This window comes from Equus caballus, chromosome 9 (assembly GCF_041296265.1).
Source record: "Equus caballus isolate H_3958 breed thoroughbred chromosome 9, TB-T2T, whole genome shotgun sequence".
Taxonomy (NCBI): Eukaryota; Metazoa; Chordata; class Mammalia; order Perissodactyla; family Equidae; genus Equus; species Equus caballus.
Genome location: NC_091692.1, coordinates 87,941,317 through 87,954,881, shown reverse-complemented (window position 1 = coordinate 87,954,881; position 13,565 = coordinate 87,941,317).

Here is a 13,565-nt window from a genome sequence, read left to right as displayed (position 1 = left end):
GGTATGTGTGTAGATGGGTCCCCAAAATGTCTCCTGCCATTACAGTGAAGGGATTAAGAGTATAAACTTTTGAGTCAAATTATCCAAGTTCACATCCTGTCTTCAGGACATTCCAGCTGTTTTATCTGGGCAATTTTCTTAACCTCTCTGTGTCTTAGTTTTCTCATCTACAAAATGGTAATAATAATCATATGTACTTTCTCGAGTTATTTTGAGGATTTAATGGGTTAATAGGTATAAAATGCCTAGGACTGAGCAAGGAAAATGTTGACTTTTTTAATAGAACAAAGGGAAGATAGGATCAGAATTATTCTTCCTGGATCAGCTAACTCTTTGAAAGAAGAGCATTAAGTGAGCCTCAGTGTAGTTCACATGTTTGCGCGCACACACACACACCCCAAACCCCCTCCAGCCTCTGAGCTACAGAACAGACACCTCTTTTGAAGATGTCATGTCCAAGTTCTCCTCGGTCTTGCTGCACTGCAGGGTCGTTCGTAACTGACTTGCCTCTCGCTGCAGGAAATCAGGATGCAACAATGTTGAAATGCCTCTACGACGTAGAATATAAAGTGGAAGTGAGAGGCAGAGCCCGAGCAGAAATCCACAGGCTGGTGCATAATCAGAGTGCAGCCCTTTCATCTTATTAAGAGATGTTTCTATTCCCATTTTATAAACAGGCAAAGAGCCTAAATTAGATTAGTGAGATGTTAATTTTTCTCCTAACACTATAGTCTGACTGTAGATGTGTCTGTGTGTATGTGTTTGTGATACGTTTTTCTCAAATTTATTTTCAAATATCCTCATGATATTGTTCAAGATAATTGATGGTGAAGGTATAGGACATTTCTCAGTAATGCACAAACAAAGCCAAACCCAAGTCATGTAAATTGCTTCATTCGTGGGGATAAAACTAAATTGCTTGGCAAGGCAGGGAGTCAGAGAGAACAGAAAACATCCAGAGGGAGCAATGGAAGGATGATCAGTACATTTTCCTCGTTATTTCTACATTTATCAAAATGGAATGTACCCCCTCCTATTTTATATTCTTAGCTCTATATACAAGGCAATCAATGGTATTATAAATAAGTCTATTTTTTGTTATGGGTATGAGACTGCTCAGGAAATGGAACAGAAAATCACTTTTCAGTCTAGCCTCAAAATCAATTTTTTCCAAATTATTTTTCTTACAAAGCTTCGATCTGTTTCTTGGGATTTTCTCTCATTTACCACCACCCCTATTTCTTTTATTAAGGTGTTCCATCTTCTCTTTGGGCACTTGTGATCTGTATCATAAAATCGAGGCGTTAATTAGTATTGTCATTTTTCTCATGAAGACTGCAAGATCCCTGAAGGCAGAGTCCCATTCTGACACTTCTCTCTCCCTATGGAACGAAGCACAGGGTCAGCGACATAATAGGCACACAAGAAAATAAGCTCCTCACATTTTTCAAAGCACTATCACACATAATTAACATGTTGAATGCCTATTAGGTGTTAAGGAGTGAGCTAAATGCTTTATGAACTTTGATCTGCACCCATAATGACTTTCCCAGTGGTCAGACTGGGCTCCCTAGCTCTTCCCTCCCCAACCCACTGTCGCTGGACCATGGCTGATTGGTTTAGGGAAAGAGACAAACCAAAGTTGAGCCGGTCAGATGCTTCCTCACAGGAATGGGAAACCAGAGTGGAATCCACATTTATGGCATTGCTCTAGAAAGAAAATCTCCCAGGCCTCCCAACTGAGGGGCCCTCTCCAGCCCTTATAAGAGCCTGACTCAGATTCTGTGAGTTCCTTCGGTTTTCCAATAACCTCAACTCCAATTTTTGGGAGGTGTTTGATGTAAGTTATTGAGTGATTTGCCATCAATTCTCTCGCTAATGACTAGAGGGTCAAGTCTGATGGACCCCAAAACCTGGAGTCTTCACCACCACACAAATGGCATTTCTTATTTCAGTCTCACAATAGTCCCATAAAGCAAAAATCTCACTCCTCCTCTCTTTGCACTGTAAGATACGGAAGCCCAGAGACTCCACAAAGCTTAATGTCACAAGTGGTAGGTAGTACAACCGGTCTTTGACTAACTTCTAGCTTCTCAAAGAATCAAATTCAGAAAGGGTTTATTGGCTCTATACCATGTTCGAGAACTTTTCAAGTGAACTCATGAATTAATTCAGAATTAATTCCTGCAAAAACTATCTGTTCTGTGCAGATAAAACACTCATGATCTTCCAAGGGGGCCTCAACAATTGTCTCCCTGTCCCCCTGCTATCTTGGTGGCCAGGTCATGGTGGCTAGCAGTCAGTGAAGTGGCTCTCAATGGAGAAGCTCACTGGGTCAGTGTGGTTTCTGCCACCATGAGTTTGAATGTAGAAGTTAGAAATAGGAGCTGAAATGTACGGGTCAGAATGTGCCGAGGGCATGGCGAGGTCGTGATGGTCCTGTGAAAGCTGAGGTTATAAGTGAAGGGCAACCAGGTGTAAGCACATGGACCTTATGTTAGAAGAGAATGGAATCCTTGTGCAGAAAGAAGCAGAGGGACTGAGCGGGAGAGGCAGGGAGATTCATACAGACACCAACACGCACGTGTGCACGCACACATATACCCCTGTCTAAAATAGCCAACAGCCAGCTCAGCCAGGGTAGGATCAGCTAGAAGACAAGCAGGAAGACTATGTGAGCAGATGCTGGAGCACTCATGCTGCCAGGCGTTGGTCTTCACCTGTCAAATTTCAGGAAGGTCTGAAAGTCTGTGAAGACCCCAGGACACAGACCGGGGCTTTGGGCTAGGACCGTGGGGTGGGGTGGAAGCTGTTTATCAGCTAGTCTGGATGTTTTTCAATGTTTACAATCTGTATGGTCATACCAGCGTGTACCAGCAGAATATCGGACCCACATACATCATATACTCCTCTCCTTCTCACACACACTCACAAACATGTACTTATTCATGATGTGGTCCTTGAGAGTTGAGAAAAGTGGCTAATACCTTAATCTAGGGATCCCACACAACTTTTTACTTCGAATTTGCAGCTCTGTTACATGCAAATTCTTATAATAAATACTACCCTGCCCTTCCTTCTTTTCTTAAGATCTAGTCACCTAAAAAAGTTAAGAAAATTGCCTGATAGATCTAGTAAATGGGATTTAATCATGGGTCTTAGCATGCCAGCACTCTTTCCGTGAAACCTGAGGTACCTTGATGTGGAACAAAGCCTGGAATGAAAAAAATCAAGTGGTGGCATTTATAACAAGAGTGGCAATCCCTGCACTGACCCCAAAGCCCTCTCTTTTATTCCTTGGGTCCTCTCTCAGAGCCTGGGTTGGTTCTTAATATTCAGGTTGTACACAGATCAGATAACGTGTTCATAAATTGTGTCAGCAGGCATAATTAAATCATCTTGAATTGTGCTGTAAACATTTCATGTGTGTAATCTTTAGATCTCTGGAACATTGTAGAATTTGAATCCATATGCATCCTTTTTTTTTTTGAGAATTACTTTGTAGATACTGCTTTAAATCCTGGAGAGACGTAGCCCGGGCCATTGCTGAGATGATCACAGTCTAGTGATGAAAGTCAAAGAGGAGAGAGAAGCACTGAAAATGACCAAATGTGTTATCACTTAGTCCATTACTTAAATACATATACGCAAAAGGATGCATTAAGAAAATTTTAAACACAAAAAGTATAGTTGCCCATTGGGAGGATGGTTGGGTGACTACAGGCAGATTTGGGGAAGGGAATAAATTAAATAAATACATTAATAAACTTTAAAAAAAAGAGAAAAAAATAATATATTAATGAAAAGCAAGCTATTTTACTTAAATATTACAGTTTGAGCAAGAACAATAGGATATCGTTTACTTTTACAGTTGTGGAAAGCTTGTAAATTTCAGGGCTGAATCTGAAGCAGTTGAAGTCAATGCTGACACCTGGACATGGAAGCAGGGAGGGAGAACCTGGGCAGCAGAAGCAGAAATGGGTGTGGACCTGGAGCAGATCGCATCCTGCTACAAGTGGCTAAGGGTCCATGCCTTCATGAGGAGGAGCCAGCAGGTGATTCATACTGTGCTCACAAGGTAGTGGCTCCTGTATGTTATTTGCAATTTTTTCACCATATTCAGTATGTTCATGCTCAAGGTTACAATTTGATCTATATTTGTAAACCCTGTATATAGATCAGTTCAAGCTTGAAGAGCTTAAACAACTCCTTTAGTGTCAACTGACATTGGGATCAGCTCCATAGAGCACAGCATCCTGGGTCCCTCATCAGATATGCATTTGGGTAAGTTAGATGAGCAGAGACTCAAAAAGAGCCGCCCCAAGGAATGAACATATTTTGAGTGTTTACTCTGTACCATCCCATCTATTCCTCACAATATTGCAAGTTAAGTATTGATTTTCTCATTTTCACATGGGGAATTCAAGACTCACAGAGGTTCATTCATTTGCCCAACATCAAAAAGTTCGTTAGTAATGGTCCCAGGATGTGAAAATAAGCTTGTCTGACTCCAAAAGGCATGCTCTTTCTACCAAACCATGCAGGAAAGATAACGGTGCCCATCTTGTACAACTTCTGTTCCCAGAATTTATGTTCACTCATTACCGTGATTTCTTCACCAATTTCAGTGCACCCTGGACTACAGCTGTAGGCAATTTGTATACATTTCTTTGAGTCACTGCTTCTCAAACATATTCCCCTCATTCCCATAGCTGTGGCTTTGTTTGGGTAGTGATTCTGGTCATAATTTCCTCATCCCTTGTTTTTCTCCACCCGACTAAATCTTCAAAACTCAATCATAGTTCCATCTTTTTTCCTTACTACTCTTGCCCCCATGACCTCAAGGCTTTTTCCATCCTTTGTACCCATCTTCAATCCCAAATGTAGCTTTTTTGCGACTAATCACGTCCTGCTTCAAAATGTCCTCTAATTATTTACACACGTAAGTTTTATCTTTTCAACTATATAAAACATGTATTCTTTCATATCCCTGTTGATTGATCTCTAAGAAATCCTAAAATAGTCCTGGATGTGGTACAAAGGGCATGGGACTTGTCTGCTTCTGCTCCTCTTCTCCGCCTCAGTGAGTGGCATCACCAAGCCCCCCTGAGTTTCAGCCCTGAGTCTGCTGTTTGCCAAAGCCAGCAGTCATCCTTGAAACTTCCCCTCTTCCACATGGATCCACATTTAATCAGTTACTGGGTCCCATCAATTCCACTGCCCTAGTATCTGTCTATCCCTACTGCTGTTACTTGAATTTGGGGGACCATCATTGCTCGCTGGATGCTGCAACATCCTCCCCTTGGGTCTTTCTATGCTCAGCTTGCTCCCTCTAATCTACTTTTCATGCTGCAGCCAAAGCGACTTTTTAAAATAAGATGGAAATCTGATGATCTCTTTCCATCGGTGGAGATCATTGCCCTGGGATCATTGTCTGTTAGAAGATCAGTGTCATAATGGGCCATCAGTGATGAAGACCATGGAGAGCAGAAGGGAAGAAGCAGGTAATTGCTGTCCAGGCTCCTAGGTGAAGTGAGAAGAGGCAAAGGGGACTTGTAAGTATCTTGATTTTCAGTCCAGCTGGCCAGGTAGGAGGACGTCAGAGTCTGAGGGCAGAAGTTGCTCTCAGATGCACTTGTGCCTTTGGCAGGAGCTTCTTGTATCCTCTCTTGGGAAAGTGAATGCAAGAGAAAGGGCTTAAGAATAAAAGGACGCCAGTGCATACTATCACCCGGGCTGCTTTAACACTTCACACTTGCAATGTCCTCTACCTGGCATGCCATTTACCAAATTAATTGCATTATTGCATCCTTACTTCCTTACCAGCGAGACCACTTTTGACATGATATGACAATCCTCCTCATGTGACAAGTCACCATAACCTTGTTCTGCTCCATTTTTCTTGCCCTGCATTCATTCACTGTTTGTCATTCTATACATTTATTTGTCATATCCTCTGGGAAGACTTCCATGATCCCAGAGTGGTCTAGAATCTCGTCTCATTGGCTTGCAAAATTATCTTGCATTGTAATTGCTTGTTAATTTTCTGTCCCTCCCCAACACTCTAGAACGTAAGCTCCTGAGGGCAGGGATTTTCCTATGTTCGCTGATGTATCTCTGGTAAGAGATACCACTACCTCAATTTCACAGATGGGAAACCTGGGCAAGAAGTATGAAGGACTGGCCAATGCCACGAACGAGTAAGGTCCAGAGACGTCATTAGAACAGGTATTCTACTCACTCACTGATTTGTCGGTTATTTAATTAATTGGTTAATTCTTCTGCTCTTTCAACAAATGTTAATTGAAGGGCTTCTATGCTCTCTGTGGCATAGGAGAGCCAGTGATCAGAGACCTTTCTATACCCGCTCATGCTCATAGCCTCTTGGCAGAGGGATCGGCATAAACAATTCCAAAACACGGAGATGGTGGAAGGAGAGTGGGGGTACTAAATCTGTTGTGGGGGTGGTCCAGGAAAGGCTTTTCAGATGTGACGTCTACAATGAACCCCTCAAAATGAGTGGGAGTGAGTCAACCAGTGAGTGGGAAAAGGGAGGCTCAGGAAGCATCAAGTGCAAAGTTCTCCTAGGGCCTCATAGGCCATATTAGAACATCGAGCATTGTCTCTAAAGCAAAGGGAAACCAATGAGGGCTGGAGAGAGAAGCAGAATTTCAACAGGTGAAGTTAGGAGAAAAGAGTGAGGGGGTTCTTTCCTGCAAAAGAGAACAGCCCAGTAACCCCAAAAAGCCAGATAGTGTTCGTGGTTAGCATGACTGTGGGTTTGCAAACAGAGAGAACTGGAGACATAGCTTCTATCCATCAGATATGGCTTCTGTCCTTTCCATAACCCCCTCTTGCAGACATTTATCTAGAGAGTGGGATTCTATTGAGATAACTGAATTTGCAGAATATTTGTCAGCTCTACTTATGCTTTAGGGAGGGAGGAGCGGTGGTGAGATAGGGAAATGGCAGAGCATTTTTGGAGGTGCTGTTTTGCATGGCGTCTTCCATTCCACAACCTCACCCCTGCTCTGGGACCGGTGGTCAGCTCTGCTGCCTCACAGATTAAGAGGGGCTAAATCAGGCTGGACTGCAAAGGAGTCAAGACTCGGTTAGAAATGGCACTTGGAAGAGCCAGGGAAGTGCCTCTGCTGTGCAGTAGGTGGAGCCATTGCCTCTGTCGTGGAACTTCCTGAGGTTGAAGAACCATTTGACAAATTTGTTTCTTCTTTGCTCTGGGGATCTCAGTCTCATGAGTGATGTCTTGTAAACTACGCAAGGAGGAAGGAAGGGAAAGATGACTAAGGGGTATTGAAATGCTTTTATGTGCCAGGTGTGCTAGGCAGATTGTAATATGAAAACTTGCTCAGTCCACACAACAACTCTATGGCCGTCTTCCTCCTTCTCCACTTCGGCTCCTTCCCCTCCTTCTTTTCCCGTCTCCCCCCTGCCCCTTGTCCCTTTTTGTCTTAATTTTCATCATTGCCATTGCAACCACCATCTACTGAAGACTCACCATGAGCCGGGCACCAAGTGAGCCTTCTCCTGCATGATTTCATTTAATCTTCACTCCAAACTGCTTTGTGAGGTCCATTATTGTCCTTTTGCAGATAAGGGAATTGAGCCTCAAAGAGAGAAAGCAATTTTTCAAGATCACACGGTAATAAATGTTAGAGCAAAAATTTGAGACTAGTTCAGCTTTCCTCAACAGTACAGCTCTGCTTTTTCTGTTACATCATGTTATGCTTTCTTTAAGGTTCAGATGTACAAACACAATCCCTCCGCCAGTACATACAGCCAAGAACTTTTGCCCTTTGTCCCACGCCACAAACTGAGGACTGCACTGTATTGAGACTCAGGCTTAGTTGCATCTTTGGAGCAATCTGAGGGATGTCAAAATGGCCCCTCCCGACAACATCACAGATGTTCAGATCTGGAGTCTTGAGACTCTCCACGGCTATACAGTGAGGCAGGGCCAGATCTGAGCTTAGAAAGCCAGGGTCCCAATGGTTTCCAGCTCTCAGCACTTTTCTGTTGCCTTCAGGGATTGCCAATTAGCCTTGTCATCAACTCCTGAGCTTCCCTCTTCTTGGAGTGTGTCCTAGCCTGTCTCTTTTTCACCCTTTTCCAAGTCTGTACCTCTTTTCAGCTTCTTCTGGGGACACTAGACTTTCTATCCTGTTGGGGAAACAAACAACCCAGATACTTCTGTACTTAGGTGTGTCTCTGGCTCCCAAAGTCTCCTTCTCTGTGTAACCTTGGTTTGTGTGCACCCAGGAGCCATTCTTTTTGCCAGGATGTTTTGGGGAATGTAGTCAATGTTTAAATACAAGGCAACACAGACACACATGTGCTCATGCAAATTCAGACTCTAATGACTGGAAACGTTCACCATCCTTTCCTTCTTTCTGATACTTATATCTCTCTGAGTTGAGAGTAAGCTGGGGACTAGATCACCAGATCTAAATCTACCTGCTGCAAACAAGGTTGTTGGTCAGAACAAATAGAACAGTTGATGGTCTGTGTGGGCGAAGTGAGGGTGGACTTAGGATTTAGAGTCTGGCAGATCTGCATCTTGTGAAATCTACGGGTCCTTGGGCAAGTCACGGGATTCTCTACACTTTGTTTTCTCATCTGTACATCAGAGGTAAAAAGAATGACAACTCCATCTCCATCCCCCATGCACCCACTCACTGCTCCCCCAGCCCTCTGCCCACTGATACCACTTACTTGCTTTCGTCGTCTGCCTCCAGAGGGTGGAGGCTACAGTTTACTCAGTCACCAAACTAGCACCTGGCAGAATGCTTCCCTCCTCCTCCACTGGGGGCTTACCACGTGCCAAGTCAAGTTTAACAACTTTATCTCATCCAATCTTCACAGCAACTGGATAAGTCCTGTTAGTATATCCACGTTATAGATATGAAAACTGAGCTTGAGGATAGTTAAGGAACTTGTCCAAGGTTATCCAGTTGGTAAGTGTCAGAGCCAGGGTTTGAACCTACTCAATCTGACTCCAGAGCTTGTGCTTTTAACTATAACCCAACATGCCCTCCATTGCGATGGAGCATAAGCATATGTTGAGTGAGTGAATTGCACATCGCAACAATTGTTCCATCATTTTACAATTATGTATGTGTATCCTTAACCCAGTGTTTTTCAAACTACTTATAGAGAAGGACCAGATTTTTTTTTTTGTTTGTTTTTTAAGTTCCTGTCTTCTGTGCACTATTTTTGTACTTTACAATAAGAAATGAATGACTAGATAAATGATTACACACTAGGATACTGCAATGATATCAAATTGCTTTAAATGTTTCTAAACATTTACTCTCAGTTCCGTCCTTAACATGTGAACCGTCTTTGAAAAGTGTTGCTCTTTCTGACTGCCAGCTCGGACTAGCAATGTGTTGAGGACAGATTGCAAAATGGATCTGTATTATTAGCCTGAGGGTTTTGATGAAGAAGAATGGAAAGCCGAAAATCTTGCGAAGTTTTACTGTGAGGCAGATCCTTGCTTGGGCCTTTGTGTGAAGAGGAGCATTTGATCCTCCAGAGGGTGATCCTGTGGATAGGGATGTAGGCAAGACCTGCATCTTGGGGACCATTTGACGATGTTTGCTTACAGTTGGAGAGGCAAATTAGGCCAGGATCTTAAAACAGTCAAAACTACTATTTCAAAGGAATATATTGTTCTTTATGCTCAGATTGGTTTTTGGAAGAGAATGATGAACTATTCCACTGATTCAATAAGGCAGTGGTATTATTGATGAGTTCTCTGGTAGATCATTATATTCTGAAAAATATCAGTCTGAAGTTTTTCATTGCACTTTAACGTACTGCTTATTTGTGATGATAAATAGCAGGAGATTATGAGGAAGCGGGGTTGGGGAATCATACTGGATGCAAAAGCATAAATAGCATCAGACATGGCACCTTAAAGGACCCATACAGATCCAGGTCAAGGTTTTCATTTTACAAGTAAGGCAACTGAGCTCCTGAGAGGTTTGGCGCCTGGAGCATGATAGACACATCATGTAAGAATAAATGAGCTGGGATAAAAAGCCTAAGTCCTGGGCTTGTCAGCCAAACGCTTGTTGAGTATTAGAGACCCCCTAAAAACCTCCAAGGGTGAGAAGGGAGAAGCAGAAGCTTCCAGGTCTCCGAATGTTGCTGAGCAGGTCAAGTATCCATTCCACTGGCATTCCGTGACGGGTCAACACCATCCGCTTTCAAATTCTTCACAGGAGGGTCCCAAGGAACCAATGAGATAATGTCTGGTAACGGTTGGCCTCCTTCTGACTCCCATGTCTTGGCCGATTCCTATATGCACAATGTATTAATGATGGCCTGAATAAGTAATATTTCTGACTTAAACAAATAGATGATTGACTACTTTTCAAATACAGGTAGATGCTGCTGTGGTTATTGATACAGAGTGTAATTTAGATTGTGTACTACTAGAATAGCTCTTTTTCATGTATTTTTTGGGTCATGATACTAAAAAAAGTACAACCATATAGGGATCAGCAAAATGCTTTGATGTTAAAAAGGAGTTCTATTTGAAAGATTGGAAACCACGGGGATAGGGGACAATGTGTTAAAAACTGCTGTGAACTGAGGGAAGCACAGGTGCTGTGTTGTTTGTCATGCCCAGGCTGGGTGAGAAGCACATTGCAGTGGGCTGAGGAGGGGAGTAAAGGCTTCCGAGGGCTGTGCCTAAGTTGAGTTTAAGCACAGTGGTTAAGAGCACTGGTGTTGGGGTCACATGCTCTGGGGTTTAAATTCTCTCTTTTCCAACTATCTGTGTGCTCTTAAACAAGCTATATAACTCTCTGAGTCTGTCACTTCTTCTGCAAAATAGGGTTTATGACACCTATTTCGCTGGGTTGTTGTGAGAATCAAATGAAATAATGGGTCTAACACAGTGCCTGGATCATAGTAAACATTTTATAAACAGAGAGTATCACTCCACTTCTACCACCAAGACCACCACTACCACCACCACTAAGACAACCACCATCATTGTCACTGCCACCATAACCACTACCATCGTCACCACCACCATCACCACCACCACTAGGACAGTCACCATCATTGTCACCACCACCATCACCACCACCACAAGGGTAGCCACCATCCTCATCACCACCAACATCACCACTACTATGACAACCACCATCATCATCACCACCACCGTTGCAACCACATTATAGGCCCCAGAATGTAACCTGGTTAATTTACCTTCCAGTGATCTCAGCCTTTCCTTATAATCTTACCTATCACTTCCTTTCTAATATCAGTGTGTCACCTGTGAACTGGCAGGGGATGTTTGAGGTATGTTGTCCCTAAAGTCTCTTTTTTTCCTTCCCTTCCTTGTTGCTGTTTGGCTATCTCATTGCTCAGCTTCCACCTCCTTCTGCTTTTGTCCTCCCACATGGGGTTTTGCATTGGGTATCCTCTGCAATCCTAGGTCACCTGAGTTTATGAGCTGAATCCAATAGGAGCAGAAAGTACATCAGCTGCCTCAGTCCAACCATCTGTTGAAGTAAGTCTTTCTGCTCATGAACATGGTGTGCATATGGCAGGGGTGAACTTTGGGTTGTCATCTTCCCCACCTCCATCCAGTGGTACCATCTGCGTGCCCCGGCATCTGCCTCTCTTTCAAGGCCTGGTACTCCAGTTCCTGGTAAGAACTGCATATCTTCTGGAAACTAAGTCTATTGATTAGGCTCTGATGTCCTGCACAGTTAGGGCCAGACTCCTATACCAGAGATCTGGACTCTTCCTTGATGCATAAGTTACCACCTAGCAGCCTAGCTAAACGTATGAAATAACCCAAATTATGTTGTCATTGACATTCTGTATTAGTCAGGACTTTTTGTTGCGTGTGTCAGAAGCTAAATTCAAATATACTTAAACAAAATAAGTTATGGTATAAACTCATGCAACTGAAAAAAGTCTAGAGGATACTGGCTTTGACCATGGCTGGATCTAGGTGCTTATGCTTTGTCATTGGGAAATCCCTCCATCTCTTGGCTCCATTATCTTCCTTGTGGACTTCTTTCTCAGGCAGGCTCATCCTAGTGCTGGTCCCAGCTGTGCCAAGCTCCTTCCCTATCTTCTCAGAAACTCTAGATATAAGACAGAGAGAGAGAGAGAAATTCTCCAATAATTCCCACAAATATTTCATGACTGACATCTATTGTATTGATGTGAATCACGTGGCAGTCCTTGAATCAATCACTGGGACCAAGAAGATGAGTATATGATGATGGATCAGCCGGAGGCGTGTGATTATCTCTAGAGCTAGGGCCAGAGGTCAGCCCCAGGCAGACCACGTGGTTGGAGACGGGGAGGGGTGGTTCCTGACAGGAAAATCGGAGGCTCATATGTGAAGAAGAGGAAATTGATGCTGAGGAGGCAAGGAGAGCAGTTGTCTGTTGCATGACCTGCTTTGACTGGCTCCTATCACCTAAAGTTAATTTTCTGGGAACAATGGAAAGAGTGTGGCTTTAGAGTTAGGAAACCTGCTTGAATCCTTGCTCTTCCAATTCCTCGCTGAGTGATCTTGAGCAAGTTGCCTTACCCTCCTTTTCCTTTAAATGGGATGATAATGCCTTCTACTCAGCATCTGTTTTGAGGCTTAAATTGTATAACATACAGTGCCTGGCACATAGTAGGACATAGTAGGCATTCAGTCAATACCAGTTCTTCCTACCTTTCTGTACTGATACTGCCTGACCCAAACTTGAGCTTGTTACACGTGTGTATACTTTTCATCAGAACTCTGGGCTACTCCAGAGAAACTACCTCTCATTTATTTTGTCTCTGCTTCCTCTTTATCATGATCAATGGATAGCAGAGGATTCATCCATGCATCCATTATCATAACTAGTAATAATAATGGTAAAAAGATGAATAATTCTGCCCTTTTCTTCTGCCTGACCTCTCTCTTCCCAAGCCTTTTGCATTTTCTCTCCAATAGTAGAAAAGTGGCTGATTTGATTAGGCAGAGTTCACATCACGATGGTCTGTGGTTATATCAGGCTCTGGAAAGGCCTCTTGGCTCCACTTCTGGCCTCAGGTCTAGGACCAACTATGGCTCCTTACTGTTCCATTCCATTTCACAGGGGGCTCTGTGGATAAATTAGCCCAGAACCTAACTGTACAGTCCAAGTCATAGCCTGACCTGCTTTAACATCCTGGAGTATATGGCTCTAAGGTTTACTTTCTGAGGTGGAAAAGGGTTGGTGGTAGTGGTAGGGTGGTGATAAAGGAAGGAGAAGTAGACTAATAGGTCCTATATGAGCCTAAGTCATCTGTCTTTACCTGAGCTCTCTGAACTGGGATTCCAGATTCCTGTACAGCACGCTGAGAACTGTTCTCAGTACAATAGTACTTAGATTCCCATTTGCTAGTTGTGTGTGTGTGTGTGTGCACGTGTGTGTGTGTGTTTATGTCCTTGGGAAATCTGGGGAGGTAGAAATGTAGGAAAGGTAGTCTATGATCATTCATAATACCGTGACCCCAATACCATCATCCATCACTTAGAATGCCTAGCAGTA